Source organism: Petaurus breviceps, unplaced genomic scaffold (assembly GCF_028583685.1).
Source record: "Petaurus breviceps papuanus isolate PSGF00001 unplaced genomic scaffold, PetGlider_PUasm1.0 37, whole genome shotgun sequence".
NCBI classification, from domain to species: domain Eukaryota; kingdom Metazoa; phylum Chordata; class Mammalia; order Diprotodontia; family Petauridae; genus Petaurus; species Petaurus breviceps.
In genome coordinates, this window is record NW_027186296.1 from 68,113,395 (window position 1) to 68,138,373 (window position 24,979).

Sequence of the window (24,979 nt, forward strand, 5' to 3'; positions counted from 1 at the left end):
TGTTTCTCTCAATTCTTCATTTATCACTTCTTACAACATGATAATATTGTGTAACATTTATTTATCACAGTTTATTCAGTCATTCCTCAAATAAATAATGGCTGCACAAATTTTTTCCAGTTTGCTGTTATCACTAAGAATGCAAGTATGTGTACTTTAAGTATACATGGTGACTTTCTGTTTTTGACCTCTGTTGAATATCAATGCCCAGTTTGAGAATCAAGGTTAACTGGGAACCATGTTTTATGAGGAACACCAACAAAGTGCTATATATTCAGATAAGGGTGACAAGAATGGCGAGAAGTTTAGAAACCACGTTAAATGATGAAATGGAGTTGTTTAAATTAGAAAAGTTATATTTTAGTTAATTCATGATAGGCATATTCAAATATTTGACCAGCTGTCATTTGGTAGAGAGAGTAGACCTTTTCCAAGTTACTATAGTAGACAGAACTGGGACCAATTGCTAGAAATTATAAAGAGCAAAATTTCAGCTACATAGGCAAAAGAACACTAGCAATTAGAGCAGTCAAAAATGCTTCATGAAATAATGAACTTGCCATCACTGAAGGTACTGAAGAGACTGTCAGAAATGTTGGAGAAGGAATTTCTGTATTATACCAAATGATCCTGGAGGTTCTTTTCAATTCTTAAAATTTAGTGAAATATTCTAGTTAATACAGAAAAAAATATATATTATATATATATATGTACTATATGCAGGTCATTAATGAGTGTCCATTTTCAAATTATATATTTTAAGATAATGTGTTGCAACAAATCAGTACCAGTTATAATATAATCTTACTTTATTTATTTGCAAAACATATGAACATCTTACAATCCCTGATATTCTATGAAGTTATTATATTGCTTTGCCACTAAATAGAAATTTCTGGTCAAATATTGGGTTAGTAAGAGTTTCCTGCATAAATATTCTTAGCTTCTTGAGTAAGAAGTGTGACTATGAGAAAGAATAAAAGTTGCCTCTGAAAGTTAATCTTAAAGAAGTAGAAAAGATAGAGAAATGGGAAAAAAATCATTTCCATTATCCTTTAGGTTTCCTCAGTGTCTAAGGACTCTCCAAGAGAAAGTTAGTCTCAAAAGTAATTACATTAACTTTCAGAGATAAGAAATGTGTCTTTTGATAAACAATATTTCTAGTACAATGAATTGAATGGAACCTCTTGGCCTGGAAGAACTGACATGTTTAATTTACTCCAAGGAGTAATTTATTCTTTGAGAGAATCTGTCTGACCAATGTCCATGTGGAAAAATGAGCCAGGAAGGCCTTAGGTTGGGAAGAAAACATTTCTCTAATCCAACAACTGAAATTGAACTTAGTTAAGAATGTACACACTTGTCAGTGTTATTTAACACATTGCTAGGCAATATAGGCTACTTGTGCATTAAATAAGTGGACATTGTAAAAACTAAGAAATACAGCACTTTCTGTATTGGTTTTCTCTCTCTATGTATATATGTATATGTGTATGTTTGTTTATCGCTACATATGTGGCAAAGTAATAACTCATATTTATATAATGCTCTCAAGTTCACAAAAACCTTTTACTTTTATTAAGCATTTTCCATGTAATAATTCTGTTAGGAAAAGCATTTTTATACCCATTTTAGAGGTAAAGAAACAGAGATAAAGAAGGTGTTTGGATATACCTACAATCACACAGATAGAAAGTGTCAGAGCTAAGATTCTAGCCCAGATCTCTTGACTGTAAATTCTCTTGACTCTGTACCATATTCCTTCCATCATAAGTCAAAGAGTTTTACCATACCCATATAAAACAAAATGTTTTTGGAAATTTTACAAATAATAGGTTTGCTTTTGATATCATAAAACCTTCCAGTATAAGATAAGTCAATCCAGTGATAATTATGAGGTTCATTTGGAGAAGAAAAAAAATGAAACCTGGAGCTAGAGTTCCTCAATGGCTAAACTGAGACCATTAAATTAAACCAAAGATACTAACTGCATTGTCAATCATGTGTTCTCTTTCAGATACTCCACTGGACTAAGAGTCCGCAGACTGGATTTCTATTCCTGGTTCTGCCACAATTTAGCTGGGTGACTTTGGGCAAGTTCTTTCCCTTCTCTTTCCTCTCCCATATTTTCAGGGGGTTGGACTAAATGTTCCCTGAGATCCCTTCCAGCTCCACCATTCTATCGGTCTATGGTCACCTCCCTCTCTTGCTTTTGGGTAAGAGTACTATATATAAATTCTTGACTTATACTGTATTCATTTGTCTCTGAGTTAATAAATCATCTCAAATTCATTGTGAAATCCAAACAATTCTTCCAGTAATCAAACCATATAGTGCCATATGCGTCTTGTCTAGAGCCTGCATTAGTGTGTGCATTTATTTAACTGATGTCAAGTGTTAATAGATTCTTGTCTATCTGAGTATTAAGACTGATTTGGGCACTGCAGAATGTATCTGCACTACAGCAGGGAGTTTGAAGCAAGCTGTCCTTTGATTCCTCCTTATCTGAACTAGGTCCTATGGAATTGGTAATACTCCTGAATATGTGAAGAACAAGAGAATGTGTGACTTGTGCTCAGCAGACTTTTCCTGTTTTTATTATCTACTATGGTAGTGACAGTAATGACCAGGTCAAGATGGCAAAATCTGGGCTGCCTTTGTCCTACTGGCTGTCTGCCAGTGCACAATCAACCTGGTAAGGGTGATAATATTAATAAGGTTTTTTTTTCTTTTTTTGGCAGGCACAAGTCTCCACTCATTTAAATTTTAAAACAGAATTTGAACAATGACTATGCATTAGTGAGCATTTTCAGTGACATCTGAAGAATAGAATCACAGGATTCGAGAGCTGGAAGGAACTAAAGGGGTTGCTTTGTCCAACCTCTCCATTTAAATGATGAGTAAATCAAGGTCTGTTGAGAGGCAGTGTAAGATAGTGGATAGAGAGGCAGGAAGACCCGGGTTCAAGTCCTACCTTTGACACATATTGGCTGTGTGACCCTGGGCAGGACACTTAATGTTTCAGTGCCCCAGGAATCTTTCTGAGACTCTAAGCTGAAGAGCAGTTGGTAATCTATATTGGTAGAAGGAGTTTCCTCACTGGGAGTACCCTAAAGTAATATAAATCACAAGTCTATCTCCCCCCCCAAAGGATGAGACCTTACTTTCAGCCATGAAATATTTGAAGTATACCTAAAAGAAAGTGTCATGTGAAATGAATATCAGAGATTTTGAGAAACCTAGGAAGATTGATATGAACTAGAAAAGCTAAGATTTACATGGATAAACAGTGTTAAGAGAATAGATCCAAGAGAGCAAAATACATGATTACACTAATGTAGTGCAAATAACACCAAAATTCTCCCAAACTAAAAGTAATTACAATAATCCATTCTCACCTCATAGGAAAAAGAAACACTGTTTGACCTTCATGGTAGTGAGAGAACTAGAGGAGAATAGTTTCGCATATACTGTCAGATGCAATTATTGATCATTGGATCTTACTCAACACTTTCTTTGTTACAAAGGAGGATTAAGTAGAAAATATGTTGGGAAATGCTCCAAATAGGAAAAGATACAAATAAAAGTTATGAAAAAATAAAGGCAATTGGTCATAAGTTGATATTTCCCAGAGTGCCAAGTTCTCAAGCCCTATTTACTTTTTTTAGAGTAGTCTGTAGCCTGAGGTATATCTAGAATTTGTCTTTGTTGTCATCTCAACCCCTGTGGATTGAGATGTTTTTGATTAAAGGAATTAATTTGTTTATTTCGGTTTTCTATCCTACCTATTTTTACAAAATATTTGAAGCAGTTTACAAAATTACAAAACACTACAAAATGGTACATTTCAAAATAAAAAAAAAGTTAAAAGGAACAGAGATATTGATGACATCAGGCACATGAGATAGGTTAACTTTTATATCCAAATATTATTAAGTTTCCTTGTGACTGTCAAAAATGGGAAATGCTTTGACTTATATAGTATTCCTTTCCTGAGAAAATAAAACAGACAAGTTCATCATGAGACATTTTTTATGGTTCTGAATTGAAGGAGGAATGTGTCAAACTGCAAAGGGTGCCATGAACTTTTTTGTAGGGTGCATTTGATAACATAAAATGTAATACATTGTAGGTGAAAGAAAGTTGTCCTTGTAGTCAGAAGACTCATGTTCAATGTCTGACTTTTCTATTTATTAGATATATGCAAAAGATGTAGAAATATTGCTCAAATAGATGCTTCTTATAAACCCTGTATCAGGGTTGAGGAGATTAATATTAAATCATAACTCAGTAAAAGAATTCCTACCATAAAACAAGAGTGGAAATGAACCTGACCTTTCCTCTTAGTCACTTTTCCTAATCTGAGCTTTAGAACTATTCCTGGTCACCAAGCCTATTGGAATATGTACTCAATTGCAATTTCAACTCACTTCAATTTAACAAGTATTAATAACTGTCTACTGTATGCAAGGTAGTAGCAATATAAAAGATAAAAATTAAATAGTCCCTGCTCTCAAGGAGCTTATATTTTCTTTGAGAGTAAATGCCATGTACATAGCTAACCAAGTTCATAATATATACAAATAAATAAGCAATAGTTTGGAGTGCAGTATTGTTACCAATTGGAATGATAAGGAAAAGCTTTCTGTAGGAGCTAGGATTTAAGGCATCCTTTAGGATACCTGTATTACATGGAGTAATAGAATCAACCTAATTTGAACTTCAATTACAGACTGTACTGAGAAATTTCTGAATGACTAGACCCAAATTTTAGAGCTCAATATTGGAATTAAGTGCTTCAGAGTGATGATAGATCTGTGAGCCAAGTCAGTTTTATTGTAGCAAGCACTGCTGTGAACAAAACGGAAATAACAATAATAGTGCAGTGAAATTCTTCAGTGATGCATTCCAAGGAAGGAAAAAAGGGAGGGAGGGAGGAAGGAAGGAAGGAAGGAAGGAAGGAAGGAAGGAAGGAAGGAAGGAAGGAAGGAAGGGAGGGAGGAAGGAAGGGAGAGAGGGAGGAAGGGAGGGAGGGAGGGAAATGGGTAGGGAGAAATGAAAATGGGTGGGGAAGAATGAAAAAGAAAGAAATGTATGCTGGCACATGTTTATTTGATGTGTATTGGGTAAATTTTATGAATATTAATGTAATGTGATATGTAGGAAAACATCCAGAAGACTATTTATATGTGAATTTGGCCAGTTCTTTGACACAAAGGTTCATTATGAGTATGTTCACTTGACTTTTGTGTTGTAGATAGCTGGGGGTGGGGCAGAGAGGAAATGGTAGAAATGATATTCAGAGGATGTATGCACAAAGGTTCAATGGCAAATTGGTGATTTATATTCTAAAATCCTACCCCTTTCTATTTTGAGAGGAGACCTTACTTAATGGACAGAGTTGTATGTGGAATCAGTATGATGTAGATTCAAATCCAACCTCAGGCATCTACTAGTTGTGTGATGGTAGGCAAGTCACATAACCTCTCTGAGCTTCAGTCTCAGCTGTAAAACTGGCATAATAATACCTGTGTAATCTACCTCATAAGGATGTTGTGAGGTTCAGTTGAAGTAATGAATAAGTCTGAAGACATAAGGGCATAATAACAAATGTGTACTTCTCCTGGATCATTGAAAAATAGTTTTCTGAGTAATTTTAAAAGGTTGGATCAACTGAAAGTTATTGTAAATATTGTCAGAATATTCAAGCCGGAAGAGAAGTTAGAAATCATTTAATCTAAAACCCTTGTGTTGTAGATGAGGAAACCTCAAAAGGCCTAGAATGATTAAGTGCTTTGCCAAAGATCTCATAGCCATGTGGTCACCAAGCTTGAAAGAGAATACAAGTCTGGCTTCCAGGTGACCGAGGCTATAGCTTTTCTTTTTTCTACCATGCTATGCTGCTGCTATATCCCATATGACATTTGGTGTTCAAAACATTTGAAAATAAAATTCTCTGCTCAGAAACTCTACTGAGCACCATACAGAATGCACTGCCAAATCCTGCTAAGGCTAAGAAATCATTATTTTTAATGATTCTTAATCACTATCTATGAAGGTTCAATTCTATAGAAGTAGATAGTTTCAGAGTTTGGGTTAAATCTATGTTAGTGCTTATGACATGTCATTGAAGTGGCCTTTAAGAATAAATCCCTGCTATCAGATTTAAAAAGAGAGGCAAATTAAGATAATAGAATATACAAAAATATTCAAATATTTAAGCTTTCCTTTTGTTGGGGATTGGTGGAAAACTTTGGATGTTAACACTGTATAGTGGACAGAGTATGAGTTCTAAAATTGGAGAAACGAGGTTCATATACCATTTTTGACATGATACCTGTGTGATCTTGGGCAGGAGTGATCAACCTCATTTAGCCTTAGTTTTATTATGTATCAAGTGTGGTGGCTGGACATGGTCTAGCCCTAAGTTCATGAAAGAGGACCTCAGACTCATGGTTGAAAAGAGGAATTTTCTGTAATAGTCAGTTGGGGACCATTATAAGCTTTTGAGCAAGACAATAATAAAAATATTTCGTAAGTAAAACTCTTGCTGCTTTCAATTGGATAAATTCATTCATTCATTAAGAAAGTGAATATTGAGTACCAATATAGAGGTATCAAACATGAATCAGTTTAAAAAATATTTAATAAAATAAATACAAATATAATAGGACATAATTAATATTTGCATATGTCTAAATCAATATTCAGGCTGCAGGAATGCTTAGACTATTGGTCTAGACCAATGTTGTCAAACTCAGATAGAAATAGATCTCTGTAGCCACATATTTATTTAGAAAGCCACACATCATTATCTATATTATATTTCATTTTTATTTATTTTTGTTAAATATTTCCTGATTACAGTTTAGTCTGAATTGGTGGGCATTTGGGAAGATTGCTTGGGGCCCACAGGCTGTGAGTTCGATACCTCTGCTACTTATTATGTATATGATTTTGGACAAGTCACTCACCACCTGAATTTCCTCATCTGAAAAAAAGAGTCAAGGATTACATAATCTTGAGAGAGTCTTCTAGATCTGAATGATGCTAAGAAGCGACAGAAATTCTGCTACATAAGAGGAACCAAAGAAGATAGTAAGGCAACTAGGCAGCACAGTGGATGGACTGGTAGGCCTGGAGTCAAGAAGACTCCTCTTCATGAATTCAAATATGGCCTCAGACACTAGCTGGGTGATACTAGGCTAAGTCACCCTGAGTGACAACCCTTTTTGCCTCAGCTTCCACAGCTGTAAAATGAGATGGAGAAGGAAACAGCAAATTATTCTAGCATTTTTGCCAAAACTCCAAATGGGATCATGAAGAGTTGGAAACAACAGAAATGACCAAACAACAATACAAAGATAGTACCTGTCTGTTGCTTAGGACCTTCCATATATTTCCCAGTCCTCTGGAATTATAGTTTAATTAGGAATATTGACCCTGAATGTGTGAAACAACTAGGAAATGATTCCAAGCTAGCATATGACTATGGAGTATGGTCTCTGTATTGGCTGAAGGACAAGAGAACAAAACATCTTGGAAAAGGTAAAGCTTTTGCCAAGTTTGACTGAAAAAGCCAAGAAGAGGTGGGCCAAAGGAGGGAGGATGAGTAGCAGTGGTCTAGCCGTAAAACAAGAATGGCCCAGTAATATATAAGATATATCAAGCACAAAATAATAAGACCTGCTGCCATTAATGGAAGTCAGAAGTGAATTGTTGGTTTGTGAACGAAGAAATGAGGCTTTTTCTGTTTTGTTTCGTGCTAAATTTTAGGATTGGCACTATATCCAAGTAAAGATTCCCTATAGGACAGATAGAAATATGGGACTAGAAAAAGAGTGCAAAGATGTATCAAGAAACAAAGATTGGAGAAGAATCTACATAAATGTACCCCTTTCAGTTCTGAGAATAGATTTAAGCAACCCTTACCTCTTCGTTATTTTTAACATTATTATATGACTTTTTTATTCTGGAAGTCATTTTCTTTTTTTTTCCAGTCCCTTCTGGTCATAATAAATAAACGACTCTTCTTTCTACTAGGAAAAACAATTAAGTAAAACCTAATGGTATAGTGACCAGATTTGAGAGCATATGTGACATTCTGCATACCTTTTCTGCCATATTTCTACCAAAAGAAAAGATGTGTATTTCATCATCTATTCTCTAGAATCAAGACTGGTGACTGTATTTCATCTGAGTTCAGCTTCCTTTTAATGTTTTCATTTACAATGATTTTGAAAGCAATTGGGGTTAAATAACTTGCTCAAGGTTACAGGGCCAGTTATTTTGTGTGGGTATTAAGTATCTGGGGCCAGAACCAATCCCAGGTCTCCTGACTCTGGGGCTGGCGCTCTTACTCACTGCACCACCTGGCCGCCCCACATTTACAATGATTTAATGATTATGTACCATATTAACTTTATTCAGTTTCCATCACTTCATACAAGTTGCCCCATGTTTCTCTAAATGTTGCATATTCATTATTTCTTACAGAACAATAATATCACATTAGTCATATTTCAGATATTTTTTTTTCTCAGTCATTCCACAATTGATTGACTATCATTTGCTTTTCAGCTTTTCTTTCTTACCAAACCTCACTTTTTTCTCCCTCAGGTAGAAAGTTTTCTTTTAAGAAAAGAAAAAAGATTTTGTAGACTGATTGTTTCTACATACCAGTCTGGGACCCCAGAGGTCAATGGAGGAGACAAATAATGAAACTGCTTTTCTAAAACACTTGGAGCAGGGCACCAACAGTAAATTTGAGGAAAGATGACAAGCCCTGTAAACTAGGCATACATACACAACCACTCATACTCAATTCATGCTGGGCAGATAGTAAAATAATTTTGATCTTTAAAAAGATTTCCTCTTTGAATCTCCTGGAGACCAAAGAAGTGAGTGGCATCCAGCTGTCAAAATGGTTTCACCATCTTGGAAATGCTTATTTCCAATTAATGCCATCCTGAGTCTCTAAGTAGTTACAAAAAATCAGGAGTTCTGTGGACTTTCCTCTGCAGAAATGATTTGCTGATTATTGTTGTCATTGCCGTTGTCATTGTTATTTTAAGTAGAACTGGTTGTAATTCTACTTTCTTTTTCCTCTAGAGGCCCTAAACCATAACACTATATTTTAGCAGAATTTATTAACCTAGTTTGTAGACAAACCATTTCATTTCCTATGTTTTCTAATGGAAGGGAGACGTGATACATTCCAATTCCTCTTTGATTTGCATGTACTGGGCATACGATTTATACTGAGAAATTCACCAGAGTGACTACTCTATTATCACAGCATCACAGAGTTGGAAGACTCCTCAAAATTGAAAGACCTCTGATCTATACCTGAACAACAAATCATGCTATCAGGCTCTTTGTGATCATTTCTTTTCTTTTCTAGATGTTCAACAAGCATCCCTCTACTATCACACTATAGAGTTTGACAGGAGCCTTAAATTCATGACATATGAGTATGATATATGTGGTCATAAAATAGGAGAACAAGGATTCCCCACTATTACATATCCAAGAAGTGTCATCCAGCTTGTTCTTCAGAAGTCCAATGGATGGGGAACCTACTACTTCCTGAGGCATAAAGAGATGTTGGTTTATAAACGAAGATATGAGACTTGTTTTGTTTCATGTTTTATTTTAAGGATTGGTGCTATATTCAGGTGAAGATTCCTTATAGGATGGGTAGAAATATGGAACTAGAGAAAGATGAGAAGGCATATGAGGAAGCAAAGATTGGAGAGTGATCTATATAAATGAACTGGGTTTAAGCTCTGAAAATAGATTTTTTTTTTTTTGCTTTTTGGAGGGGAGAAGGTAGGGCAGTTGGGGTTAAGTGACTTGCCCAAGGTCACATGGCTAGTTTTTGTGTTAAGTGTCTGAGGCCACGTTTGAACTCAGGTCCTCCTGACTCCAGGGCTGGCATTCTATTCACTGCATCACCTAGCCACCCCTGACAATAGATTTAAACAACTCTTGCCTCCTATTTGCTTTTTAAAGTTATTGATGACTTTTTTAGTCTGTATAGCTTTTTGGATAGCTCTAATTTTTCAGAAGTTTTTTCCCCATTTGTATCAAGATTAAATTTCCTCTTTTCAATTCCTACTCTTTGTTCCTAGGTCTTCCTGCCAAGGCTATAAGGCAAGTCTGTTTCCTCCTCCATAAGACAGCACTTCAAATATTTATAGATAAATATGAGCCCTGCCCCCACCTCCATCCAAGTCTTCTCTTATACAGGTTAAGCATCCTTAATTGCTGTGAGGATTACTCATATATCATGAACTCCAGGTCTTTCACCATCTTTCATGCCCTTTCCTGGATGCTCCCCAGCTTATTAGTAAGTGTTCCTCATCCAATGTGAAGCACATAACCAAACACAGTACTTCAAATGCATTCTGACAAGGGGAGAGTACAATAGGACTGGCCTCTCTGGCATTGTGCATCTTCTATAACTTGATTAACTTAGCTTTTGGGACTGCCATGTCACATTACTGACACAGCAAGTTCACAGTTCTACAAAATTCTCATATCTTTTTTCAGATGGATCACTTGCAATCAATGCCTACCATATATCTTGTGCTTGTGAGGTTTTATTTTTTTTTAGCCCAAGTATAAGGCTTGACATTTATCCCTATTGAATTTCATCTGATTAGATTTGACCTAATCAAGATTAGATTCAAGCCTGTCAAGGTCTTTTCAGATCTTGAGTATGTCATTCAATGCATCAACAATCCCTCACAGCTTTGCACCATCTGCAATTTTGCTAAGCATGCCATCATCTCTACCTTTTATCAAATCATTTATGTAAATGTGAAATAGCATGCTTTCCTAGTGAAATCCACTAGAGATTTCCTTTTAAGTTGACACAGAACCATTGTGATCACTCTTTGGGTCTGGTTATCTAACCAGTTCCATATCTACCCAATAATTGTATACCTAGTCAGTATCTCTCCATCTTATCCAAGAGAATAACATGAAATGCTTTGCAAAAATATCTAAGACATTTCTTTCCTTTATCAATCTAGTACCCTGCCTCCCCCAAAGAATTAAGGTTAATCTGGCATGGTGTGCTATTGAAACGGTGGTGGCTCTTTCTAGATACTTACTAACCATCACTTTAATATTAAGGATAGGGACTGGATCTATCATTTTATTAGTATAAGGAACTTCCAGGTAAGGAAACTCCCTTTACCAATGAAAGTTGATACTTCTATAACAGAGTCTTAGAGAATTGCCTAGAGCATTACAAGGTTAAACAACTTACCAGGATTATAGAGTCAGCAGACAGAAGTAGTATTTAAATCTAATTCTTCCTGCCTTTTAGGCATTCTCTATCCTTTACTCCATGCTGCCTCTCAATTATTTCTAGATATGCTCTATGATTTTGCCAAGAATTAAAAGTTAAGCTCACTGGTCTGTGGTTTGCAGAATTCTTCTTCTTTTTCTCTATTTCTCCTCCTCCTCCTCTTCTTCAACCTCCTCTTCTTCTTTGTCCTCCTCATCCTTCTCTTCCTTCTTTTTGGAAACGGAGACATTTTCCCTTCTCCAATTCTGTAGTCTTTTCCCTTTTTCGAAATCTTTTAAAGGTCCCAGATAGTGACTACAATTAAACTTGCCACTTTTGTTAGTACTTGAAAATGTAATTCACTTGGGACATGAGATGGGAGCTCCTCAAAGGCAACTCTTTTCTTGCTCTTTCTACTTATCTTGGATGTCAATTTCTTATCAACCATTTTTATTCTTTCTCTCAGTCCAAAGATCATATTTCTTGGCAGAGAAAACAGAAACAAAATAAAACTTTCATTTCTTTCATTCCTTCATCTTTTATCATCATTCCAGATACTCTGAACGCACCATTTTACCTTTTCCCCCCCTCTTCTTTCCTCATTTGTATTATTTTTTGCTTTCTCTGATAGCTTCTACTCATCCTGAACTCTAGTTCTGACTACCAAAAAGATCCATGATACAAAAGAGATTAAGAACCTTGGCTTCAGAGAGCCTCAGTTTCCTTACGTATAAAATAAAGAGTTTGAGTTAGATGATCTTTAAAAGCTCTAGTATAATAATGATAATAATAATAAAATAAACATTTATATAGCACTTTAAGGTTTGCAAAGTACTTTACAGATGTTAACTCAATTGATCCTCACAATAACCATATGAAGTAGGTGCTATTATTATCCCCATTTACATGTGAGGAAACTGAGGCAGACAGAGGTTGTTACTTGCCCAGGGTCACATAACTGTGTCTGAGGCAGGATTCAAACTCAAGTCTGTTGAAATTAAAGTCCTACACTCTATCCACTGTTCTATCTGATAGTATTGTCTATTATAGATATTACTTTAAGTTTGCATAGTATTTTTACAAATATGATCTAATTTAACCTCACACCAATCTTTGGAGCTAGGTACTATTATTATTATCTTCATTTTTACAGTTGAGTAAACTGAGTCTGAGGGAAGGTCAAATGACTTGTCTAGGATTATACAGCTAGTAAATGACTGAGGCCATATTTGAACTCAGATCTTTTGGAGTCAGGTCTAGTCCCCTATCCATGTTACCACCTTGCTAACCCTATAACCATAGGACTGTTACCACCCACTTAACATTACAAAGACCAAAATTTAAGTGGAACTCAAAGTACCAGCTATGTTAAATGGTGCAATTAATTTTTTTATCTGTATTGCAAAGAAAAGAGTCAGGATGAAAAAAAATATTTCAAAGTAAAATTATAGTAAAATTTTGCTTATAATTTTGTGGATCTAGTAAGAAATAAAATTCTACTCATCTGCATATCAGCCCCTTCACTGTGAGATTTCTAGCTTTACCCCAGAAACAACCACTTCTTTTCAATCCCTCCCCGAGCTGGAATGATATGATACACATAGCCTTTTTGTTCATGGAGAATTCTTGAGTCTCTTTCCCAAAAATCTAAGGCCAGATCGCCATTTCATATGGTTGCTATCAAGACCAATTGTTATCCTGCTAATAGTATTTATTCTAAATGTCTTTTCATAGTCAGTAAGGGATGTGGCCATTAATCAGCCAGCCAGTTTTGAGTGTTGTCTTGATTCATGCTCTGAAAGTCATCACAGGGACTTTTTCCCCCTCTTAGCAGATATTGCTACAGATATGGTGCTGATGTATAATGGCTATTGATATTGATTTTGTTCAGTTAGAAGTAAAAAGCTATCACATGATGAACTAAGTCTTTGGAAAAGAGCTCCTGGTTTTCTGTGCATCAAGAAGTGTTGATTTCTTTACCCCTGTGATTTGACTGAAATATTCATCAAATTATACCAAAAGGTGTTTTGATTTAGAGCTTGGGGGGGGGTATGTTTTAATACCCATGAGGCATACATAAATCCTCTTCATGAATTTGTTAGGTAAAAGGAATTTGTAGGTGTATATGCGCGTGCACACACACACATATTCAGTATGTCTTAGCCTTGGGTGTGGAGAAATGATCATGCAAATAATACTCATCTTGTTTGAATCAGCAACGATTTTTAAAATTTCTTCTGACTTATGTTTGATGGACTAGGAGTCATTAATGACAGTAGAGGCTAGAAAGCTAGCCTTAAAGCCAGGGAGATCTGAGTTCCAGACCTGCCTCTGACATATTTTGAGTGTATGATGCTGGGAAATTTAGTAAACTTCTCAGTATGTAGTCCAGTGGTATCCGGCTCATGTAGAAAAGGATGCCTGGGACTGCCTATCAATTTAGAAAATTATAAATTAATCTTAGCTGTGTTGTATTGTATTTTCATTTTAAGTGTTTCCCAGTTGCATTTCAATCTAGTTCAAGCTCTGCTCATTTTGTAGTTCTGGTCTAGGCAACTCTCTGAGACCCTAAGGGCTAACCTCAATAGGTAGAGGGGGTGTTCCTCAACCTGGGAGTTCCCTATATCAGTAAAACTACAGATCAAGTCCCTATCTCTAATAATAATAATTTTTATTATAGTTATTTATGTTTGTATATTAAGTTTGCCAAAGTGTTTTACATACTTTATCCAATTTGAGCCTAAAACCACCCTTTTATGTATGTATTAGAGGCATTATTTCCCCCATTTTACAGATGAGGAAATTAAGGCTGAGAGGTAAGGTGTCTCATCCTTATATATGTCATATAGCTAGTGTCGGGTGGCAAGAATCAAAAACAAGTCTTCCTGACTCCAAGACTTTCACTCTCTCCCCTATTCATCACAGAGGTAGAGCAGTCTAAAACAAAACACGCTAAGACTAATTAATCTTGTCAAGAAATAAATGAATGCTTGCCTTCCTCACTTCTACCATCTACAATTCCTAGATTCATTTAATATTCATGTTAAGAGCCCCATGACGTGAAGCCTTCTTGGATCCTTCTAGTTTATTCATCTCCATCTCACCTTACCCTCAAATTACATATTATTCACCTTGTATATAGTCTGTATTTTATTGTTGTTGTTATTGTTGCCATTCAGTCATTTCAATTTTGTCCAACTCTTTGTGACCCCATTTGGGGTTTTCTTGGCAAAGGGACTGGAATGGTTTGCTATTTCCTTCTTCAGTTCACTTTTACCAATGAAGAAACTGAGGCAAACAGGGTTAAGTGACTTGCCCAGGATTACACAGCTCATGTCTGAGGTCATATTTGAACTCAAGTCTTCCTGACTCTAGGCTCTATGCTCTACCCACTGTGCCACCCAGGTGCCATATTCTGTATTTACTTATCTGTGCATATGTTGTTTTTCCTTACAAATCCCTTTGGAGAATTTCTTAAGAATGAGGATTGTTTTCATTTTTGTCTTTGTGTGTTTAATACCTTAGCACAGTGCCTGGAACATATTAGGCATTTAATAACTGCATATTACATCAAATTGAAAGTGCTAGATTATCCCTGGAAGAGAGCATATAAATCAGGCTCCCTCTGACATTGGGACCAGGGTAATATAAGGAAGATATTAAGAGGCTTCCCAAGAGAGTGGCAAATCCCCAAGGTTCTCAAATGGCTTGAGATGGGTAAGGGGAGGGGTAAGATATTGACGATTCTTTTTGTGTATAACATATAAAAGAAATATTAGACATGGTCACTGCCCTCAAGAAACTAAAAGCAAAAACAAGGAAGACCTCCATTACCCTGCTTGCCACCATGCTTATGAAAGACAGATGCTTCATTGTGCTGTGTTTTGCTCAAATACCACCTATCACTTAAATCAGTGATCCTTAACCATTTTGTATGTCCTTGCCCCTTCTGGTAGTCTGGTGAAACCTATGGACTCTTTCTCCAAATACTGTTTTACATACATAAGACAAAACACACACACATTTAATAGTATAAGAAAGGAACCTAATTATATTGAAATATATTTATCAAAGTTATTTTTAAAGAGTTTAAGAATTCTTGACTTAAGGTGTGTTCACCAAACACCAGCATTTCTCTGATGAATGTAATGCCCTATATTTATTAAGATTTCTTAGATTTTTATACTATTCCCTTCAAGTAGCACTATAAGCTTACTTTCAAATAGGTATCAACAAAGAGATTAGGGGTAACCCCATTTTAGACAATTCACTATTGAATAATCTCTTGTTGTTGAGTCGTATCTGAGTATTTGTGACCCCATTTGGGGTTTTCTTGGCAAAGATGCTGGAGTGGTTTGCCATTTCTTTCTCCAGCTAATTTTATAGATGAGGGAACAGATGAGATAGAGTTAAGTGACTTGCCCAGGGTCACACAGCTAGCAAGTGAGGTCAGATTTGAATTCAAGATGGGAGCCTTCCTGACTCCAGGTCTGGCATTCCATCCACTGCACCATCTAGCAGCCCCAAATAATCATTAGCCTGACTCAAATATTAAGCAACTGAAATGAATATTAACTAGAGTAGACATCTTTGGTGCTTTAGGGAAAGGGGTTGAGGTTTGCTAGTACTCAAAGAGTTAAGAGTGAATTTGCCCTTCAAGAGGAATGGCATAGACAAGGCATGGCTCAAACAATACTTTTTGCAGCCAGAATCATTTCAAACAATTTGCTCTCCAAATTTCACAGCTGCCCAACTCCAAGATACTCTCTGCCAACAGGCAGTACCCCTGCTATTGCTGCAGTGAAGGAATGATACCACCCCCACAGTCCCTACTGTGGTTCTTATAAGGGTTTTGACTTTCTACTCATCAAGGGTGATCAGGCAAGGATGATTTTATGATGTTCTAGAGCCACTAATTGATGACAACATATTTTAAGTGGGAGGCAACTCATACAATATAGAGTTGGAAGGGTCCCCAACTGTTAATTACAGTATTTTCATTTTGCAGATTAGGAAATTGAGGTCCTTAGTGATGAAGTGACTTGCTTGTGGTCACAGAGGCAGCAAGGAGCAGATCTGAGATTCAAATCTTTCTGTGAATCCATCTGACATATTCCATTCATAAAGCTGTACTGTCTACCTAACATGGAATCAAAATAAAATAGAGTTGGAAAAGACTTTAGAGATATTTTAATCCATGGGTTCCTGTTTTGGATCCAATGGGTCCATAGATCGATTTCAAAGAGTCTGTGACCTTAGATAAAAAACAACTTTATTTTAACTAATATCTAATTGAAATTTAGCATTTTCTTCAGTTTCTGATAGGGACAATAAACATCAGTATGAGAAGGGTTCCATAAGCTTCACCAGACTACCATAGAGATAGATAATGCAAAAAAAAAAAAAGTTAAGAATTCCTGCTTTAATTCAATCCTTCATTTTACTGATAAGGAAACTGAGGCTGGTAATGGTTAAGTGACTTGCTTTGGAGTAAACAATAATGGCCAAATATTAAACACTGAGTACCACCTGTAGAAAGATGATTAGTGAATGTAGGACTCTATCCTTTATGTACATTGTATCTATCTATTGATGTGCATGTCATTTCCCTTATTAGACTATAATCTCTCTGAAGGCAAAGATTGTTTTCATATTTTCTTTGTGTCCCCAGTGCTTCCAACAGTGACTGGAACAAGGGGAACACTTAATTAATCTCTATTGATAGATTGATGATTAAAACTTCGTCTTACAATGATGTCACAAAAGGGACTCATTTTTGGTTAATGTAAGACCCTGTCCCTCCATTTTGGGTATCAGTGTGTGAAACAATTGGCAATGCCTGGGTCTTTAATGCAGAATGCAAGACATATAAATGTTCAAATAAACTTTAATTGACTCAGGAAGCCTTAAGCAATTAATTAAGGAATATCATTCAAAAAAATACTGATGTTTAGCCTTTACAGCAAAAAGTAAATAGGACCTTGATTTCATGAATTTGTCAATTTATCTTGATATGAGAAAGTAGTTTGTCCTTAATATTGATCCCAGTTGCCCCTTAAGTCTTCCCCCATTAGAATGTAAGCTCATTAAGGATAGAGGTCATTTTACTTGCTTTTATTGGTAACTCCAGCACTTAGTACAATGTATGAAAATAGTAAGCACTTATTTAATATTCTGTCTACCTTCCTACCTACTGACCCACTTTTCTCTATCTATTTCTGTCTGTCTGTCTATCTATCTATCTACCTGTCTATCTCTGGACCTGTGTTTTCATGACATTTCTGATGAGGAGGAAACTTCCTCTACCAATGTAGATGGTACTCAATCTACAATTTAGAGTCTTAGAGCATTGCCTGCCCATTCTGAGAGAAGTTAGATTAGTCACTCAGAGCCACCAATCATTTATATCAGAGGCAAGACTTGAACACATCTCTCCCTGATTCCAAGGTTACCTTTCTATCCACTCTATCATAGCTGCCTCTTAGAGTCCATTACACTAATGTAAAAGTTAACTCATTTCTTTTGAATACTTGCCTCTTCCCCATTCCTGATGATGGTATCACCAGACTCACAGTTACCCAAACTACAGTCCTTCTTTCTTGCTTTTCCTACCCAACCAGGTTTGCATAATACCTTCAATTGACCATGATAGTATCTTTCATACCCATCCCTTTCCATTTCCACTGAAATAAATCAACCAACCAACAAATATTTACTAGTGCCTACTTTGTGTCAGACACTGTGCTAAGTACTAGGGATACAAGTACAAAGAATGAAGCAATCCCTATCACAAGGAGTTTATATTCTAATGGGTAAGACAATAAGCTCATGTATAAATACATGTATGATACATGCAACATAAATATAAAGTTAATAAAAACACAATTTTACAAAGTAATTAAATACAAGGTAGTTTGGGAAGAAAAGTAGCAGTTGGGGGGATCAGGAAAGATTTCACTCAAAAGATGATGCTTTATCTGCATCTTAAAGTAGGAGAAGAATGCTGAAGGGAGGAAGATATCAAGAGGATGCATTCTAGGCTTTTGGAATAGCCAGTGCAAAAGTACTGTAGATAGGAGATGGGGGTTGTATTGTGAGGAAGAGAAGGAAAGCTAATTTGACTATCTCAAAATAAGGGAGGAGGTATAATGTTCAATGGGGCTAAAAAGGTTGGTTGGGGGCAAGGTTTGCTAGAGTTTCAAAAGCTAAACAGAAGAGATTATACCTCATCCTAGATGCCACAGGAAGTCACTGGATTTCTCTATTAAGGGAGTCTAGTTATCTTCTTTCACCTGGTTTAGAGCTTGAACACCCATAGAAACTACCTAGTCTAATCCCTCATTTTACACAAGATGGAAATTGAGACATAAAAGGGGTTAAATGCCTTGCTCAGATTCAAAGCCAGTTTCCTACAGAAATTTTCTGCATTTAGAAATTTTCAGAAACATTTTGAAAATCTACTAAAAGGTTTAAAGTAAATCCTAAATGTCCAACTAAAAAAAATGTATTTTTACATCTTTCAGTATTTGAGTAATGGATTCAGGCTAAAATTCAATTGAGATTTTTTTCCCCTACTTCATGCCAGTTGATAGCATTAACATACACTTAGATGATCAAAAGTGAATCTTATTTTATGTCTAAAAAATCAAAGTTCTTTTTGACTTTCAAAGCGATAACTTGGTACGATATAAGGAGGACCTGGGAGCAAATTCTGCCTATGCTACTTATTCCCTGTGTGATCTTAGAGCAAGTAATGTTACTGCCTTGGACCTTGGTCCCTTCAACTGAAAAATGACAGAGTTGAATGAATGGTCTTTTCTTTCTAGAACATTCTTTGATTCCCTAGAGGTTATTTACTACATCTTTTACTCATTCAGCAACCTATTTGTTTTCACTGAGAGGTAATTATTTTTCCATCTTATGAATGAGAGACAAAAAACCATTGTGTGTCCTCAGTGGTCCCTGAGCTATGTATCATTACACAAGAAGAAATATTATTTTCTCCTTCAGAGATTGCACTATTGACCTCCACATATTTCACCTTTAAAATAAAACTGACCAGAGTCAAACACGTGTTCTGTCTTTTCCTAACCCATGTTAGGAGCTACTGTGCTTCCTTTGTCTTTGAAACCATAGCTTTGCCTTTTTAACTAGAATCAAACCAGTGTAAGATTGGAGAACAAACTGCTTTCCAGGAAGGCTCTCTCAAGACGCTGCCTTAAAAAAATGAAATCTTAGCATAAGAAGGAACTTCAGAGATAATCTAGTTTATCCAACCAACCAACTTATGTTTAAATAAAGAAGAAGAAGAAATGCACAGAAGATGGAAGCAAGGCAACATTATAGAAGTTGAATAAGAGATAGTGATAAAGCCTCGAAAAAAGAGTGTCAAGAAGGCTAAAGTTCAGGTGAGCAGAGCCAAGATGGTGGAGAAAAAGCAGTAACTTGCTTCAGCTCCTGGTCCAACCACCTCTAATACCTATAAAATATTACTTTAAACAAATTTTAGAGCTACAGAACTCACAAAGTGACAGAAACAAATCTCTCACTGAAGGCAGCCTGTCAGGCAAACAGGAAGGGACTATCACACCAGACTGGGAACCCAGCACAGTCCTGCTTGAGCCACACAGCCCTGACCCAGGGTGGCCCTGACCAGGGGTACAGACCAGCCAGAGCAAACTTCAGGAGAGTGAATCACCACCAACTGTGGTGGTTTCCAGATTTCTCAACCCATAAATGCCAAAGAGAAAATAAAAGGTCAGTGAGGAACCCTTTTGGAACTGGGTGACAGAAAAGCATGGTCTGGTCCCTGCCCCTAGGGTGAGAAGTAGTGGAGGTGTAGCAGCTGCAGCTGCTTCCCCATTACTGTAGGAGTACCTGTCCTACAGATTGTAGAGGGACCAAGCAATAATTCTGAGGGTAATCACTCTTGCTTTGATGAGCTTGGATCTGGGTAGCAGTGGTGGTCCTGGGGTGAGAAACATCAATGTGCCATTGCTTGTGGTGGCTGTAGAGAGAGTACCCTCCCCAAACCTCTGACAATAGTTGAGAAAACTCCAGTGATTTGGGACACCACTCTCTGTACTAAGGAAGTAGAGTTCTACCATGGCAAAGAGCTCAACAGTCAAGTAATTGGCTGGCAAGATGAACAAGAAGAGGAAACACAATCAAATCATAGAATCCTTTTTTGGGGACAAAAAGGGTCAAAACATGGAACTAGAAGAAGACAATAAAGTCAAAACTCCTGCATCAAAAGCTTCCAAGAAAAATATGAACTAGTTACAGTCCATGGAAGAAGGATTTTGAAAATCAAGTAAGAGAAGAGGAGGAAAAATTGGGAATAAAAATGATAATTATGCAAGAAAACCAGGAGAAGAGAGTCAACAGTCTGCTAAAGGAGACCAAAAAAATAACACCTTAAAAATGGACTAACTCAAAGGGCAAAAGAGGCCCAAAAAGCCAATGAGGAAAAGAATGCCTTAAAAAGCCAAATTTGCCAGATGGAAAAGGAATTTCAAAAACTCACTGAAGAGAATAATCCCTTCAAAATTAGATTGGAGCAAATGGAAGCTAATGATTTTATGAGAAATCAAGATACTATAAAACAGATCCACACAAACCTGGAAAATAGATCCAGGAGAGATAATTTAAAAATTATTGGACTACCTGAAAGCCATGATCAAAAAAAGAGCCTAGAAATCATCCTTCAAGAAATTCTCAAAGGAAATTGCCCTGATATTCTAGAACCAGAGGGCAAAATAAAAATTGAAAAATTCATCGATTGCCTCTTTTTTTAAGCAATCAGGGTTAAGTAACTTGCTCAAGGTTACACGGCCAGTTATTTCTGGGTGTGGTGCTGAGTGTCTGAGCCCGGGATTCGATCTCCAGGTCTATCTCAACACTGGAGCCGGTGCTCTTACTCGCTGTGCTACCTGGCTGCCCCCATCGATTGCCTCTTGAAAAAGATTCCCCAAAAGAAAACTTCTAGGAATATTATAGCCAAATTCCAGAGTTCCCAGGTCAAGGAGAAAAATATTACAAGCTGTTAGGAAGAAACAATTTGAGTATTGTGGAAATACAATCAGGATAACACAAGACCTAGCAGTTTCTACATTAAGAGACTGAAGGGCTTGTAATATGATATTCCAGAGGTCAAAGGAGCTAGGATTAAAATCAAGAATCACCTACCCAGCAAAACTGAGTATAATGCTTCAGGGGAAAATATGGTTATTCAATGAAATAGAGGACTTTCAAGTATTCTTGATGAGAAAACCAGAGCTGAACAGATAATTTGACTTTCAAATACAAGAAGCAAGAAAAGCATGAGAAGGTAATCAGGAAAAAGAAATCATAAGCAATTTATTAAAGTTGAACTATTTACATTCCTACATGGAAAAACAATAATTGTAACTCATGAGACTTTTCTCAGTATGAGGATAGTTGAAGGGAATATATATGTATGTATATATATATATGTGTGTGTGTATGTATATATACATACATATATGTATACATACATACATGTATGTATAGGAGGGTATATGTGCATATAAATACATATGTGAGTGTGTATATGTGTATACATATATACATAGACAGAGGGCACAGAATCAGTTGAATAGGAAGGAATGATATCTAAAAAATAAAATTAAGAGTTGAGAGGGGACTATAATGGGAGAAGGAGAAAGGGAGAGATAGAATAGCATAAATTATCTCACATAAAAGAGGCAAGAGAAAACTGTTACAATGGAGGGGAAGGGCAGGAAGGTGAAAGGGAATGGGTCAACTTTACTCTCATTGAATTTGACTTAAAGAAGAAATAACATACACACTCAATTGGGTATCTTACCCTACAGGAAAGTAGGGGGGTAGTGGATAAGAGAGGAGATGATAGAAGGGAGGGCAGATTGGGGGAGAGGGTAGTTAGAAGCAAACACTTTTGAAAAGGGACAGGGTCAAAGTAGAAAATAGAAGAAGTGGGGGGGCAGGATAGGATGGAGGGAAATATAGTTATTCTTTCACGATATAACTACTATGGAAATGTTTTATGCAACTATACATGTACAACCTATATTGAATTTCTTGTCTCCCTAGTGAGGGTAGGTAAGGAGGGAAGAAGAAAAATAATTTGGAAATCAAAAATTTAAAAACAAATGTTTAAAAAAATTTTTTTAACATTCAACTGGGAAATAAGATATACAGGCACTGGGGTAGAGAAATCCATCTTGAGGGGGGAGGATATAAAAGAAAGCAGATTGGGGAAGTGGTATTCAGGAGGCCCACTATCTTGGGGTGTGGGGTAGGGGAAAGAAGGGGAGAAAATTTGTAACTCAAAATCTTGTGGAAATGAATGTTGAAAACTAAAAATAAATAAAATATTAAGAACACTGAAGTTCAGAATAAGGTGAAGCTGGTGAGGAAGCTAAGGTCAATAAAGACAATTTTTAGTATATAATAGGGGTAAAAGGAGGCAGAGATAGGACCTTGGCTGGGCACAGGGGTGGGAGTAGGGCAATGATAAATGACAACAGAAAGAAAACGTTACAGCTCAACTCTTACCTCATGTTTTCTCTGCAAAGAAACCAACCTTTAAACTAGAAACAACAAAACAAAACTGAGTAATAGGTATCTGATATTGAACGTAAGGAAAAATATTGTGAGAGAACACATAGCAGTCCTTGATTAATCTAAGTTAACCAGCCCAGATGAATGACATGCTTGGGTCTTAAAAACAAACAGTTGATGTGACTGCTTGGCCATTGTCAGTGGTATTTGGAAGATCATAGAAAATGAGAAAGCAACAACAAGTTTGCAAAAAAGCAAATGTCACAATTTTCAACAAAAGCAGAATAGAATCTTCAAAGTATAGGCTAGTGAACTTGACTTCAATTCCTAGAAAAATTCTAGAAAGAGAATCATTGGCTACAAAGAGCCAGCATTGTTTGATCAAAATGTCATCGCACACTATCTTCATTTCCCCTCCTTTTTTTGAACAAGATTATTTACCTAGTAGATGAGAGGCATGCTGGGATAAAGTTTATCTAGGTTTTAGCAAAGGTTTTGACAAAGTATCTCATCTTTTTCTTGTGGGTAAAATGGAGAGATATGAATAGACATCTAGGTGGATTCATAACTGTGGTTGAACTCAGAAAGTATTTATTAATGCTTCAGTAGCAACATGGTAGGTTCCCAATAGAATAGTTCAATTATCTGTGCTTGGCCTCATGCTATTTAACATTTTTATCAATTATTTGGATAAGGTTGTAGATGAAATAGTCATTACATTTGCGAATGACACAACATTATAATGACAAGTATCACACTGGATGATAATCTGTATTCAAAAGAAACTTGATAGGCTAGGTAGGGCATTGGGCTTAAATCTAAGTAAATGAAATTCAGTAAAGATAAATATAAAGTCTTGCCCTAGGGTATGAAAAATTAACTCCACAAATATAATATGAGTAAGGTATGTGCTTCTTGTTGTTCAGTTTTTTCAGTTGTGTCTGACTGTTTGTGACCCCATTTGGGGTTTTCTTGGCAAAGATACTGAACAGTTTTGCTGTTTACTTCTCCAGCTCATTTTACAGATGAGAAAACTGAGGCAAACAGGGTTGAGTGACTTGTCCATTTTCACACATCTAGTAAGTACCTGAGACTAGATTTTGAACTCAGGAAGATGTCTTTCTGATTCCAGGCCTTGTCAGGCTCTACTGACTGCATCATCTAGCTGCCCCAGTGGCATGCATAGACAGCTATTATTCTAAATTGGATGTGGGGTTTTAGTAAACCATAAGCTTACAAACCAGCAGTGTGATATGGTGGCCAAAAAAACTGATGTAATCTTGAGTTATGTTTGGAGGAGCTTCCAGACATAGGGAGGTGATAATCTGACCATACTTAGCACTTGTGTATGGTATTTAGTCTAGGGCATCACAGTTGAGAAAGGACATTCATAAACTGGAGAGTGTCCAGAAGAAGGAATTCAGGATGGTAAATGACTATCCTTGAGTTCAAGATATTTGAGGATCAGCTGAAAGAACTGGGAATGTTTAGCCAAGAGAAAAGGCTCCAGTGGAATATGAGAGCTATATTAAATTGTTTAAAGGGTTGTTGTGTGGAGGAGACATTGGGCCTGTTCTGTTTGGCCCAGAGAGTAGAACTAGTGGTAAAAGGTGGAAGCTTCAAAGAGGCAAGTATAGATTTGATGTCAGGAAAAACTTTATAGAAATTAGATCTATCCAAAAGTGGAATGTCTTGCTTTTATAGGTGGTGATTTCTCTCTCCTTGGAGTTATTCATTAAAAAAACTGGATGGTCATTTGTAGAATGTAGTAGGGATTCCTCCATGTATGAGCTGGACTAAATGGCCTCAAAGGTCCTTCCACTTTCTTTTTTTTTTAAGCAATCAGGGTTAAGTAACTTGCTTAAGGTTACACAGCCAGTTATTTTGTGTGGGTGTTAAGTATCTGAGGCCAGAACTGAACCCAGGTCTCCGAACTCCGGGGCCAGTGCTCTTACTCACTGTGCCACCTGGCCGCCCCATTCCTTCCACTTTCAAACTCAGTAATTTATGCTGTGTTCCCATTGAGAACATCCCTCTACAATGTTCTTGATATGTGGTTATCTAACCTTTGTCTACACACTCCAGTGATATCACACTCCAGTGATAATGGACTCA

At 36.5% G+C, this 24,979-nt stretch overlaps 1 protein-coding gene across 4 annotated transcripts in view; it reads left to right on the forward strand.

The window, feature by feature from the left end:
• Nucleotides 1-24,979, forward strand: part of MINAR1 (membrane integral NOTCH2 associated receptor 1) — a 47,398-nt gene that overhangs the window by 3,937 nt on the left and 18,482 nt on the right. For all 4 annotated transcript variants that reach the window (XR_011170324.1, XM_069098668.1, XM_069098670.1 and 1 more), the window contains exon 2: nucleotides 2,018-2,216. The gene's annotated coding sequence lies outside the window, so the exon portion shown is untranslated. The remainder of the gene's footprint in view (nucleotides 1-2,017; nucleotides 2,217-24,979) is intronic.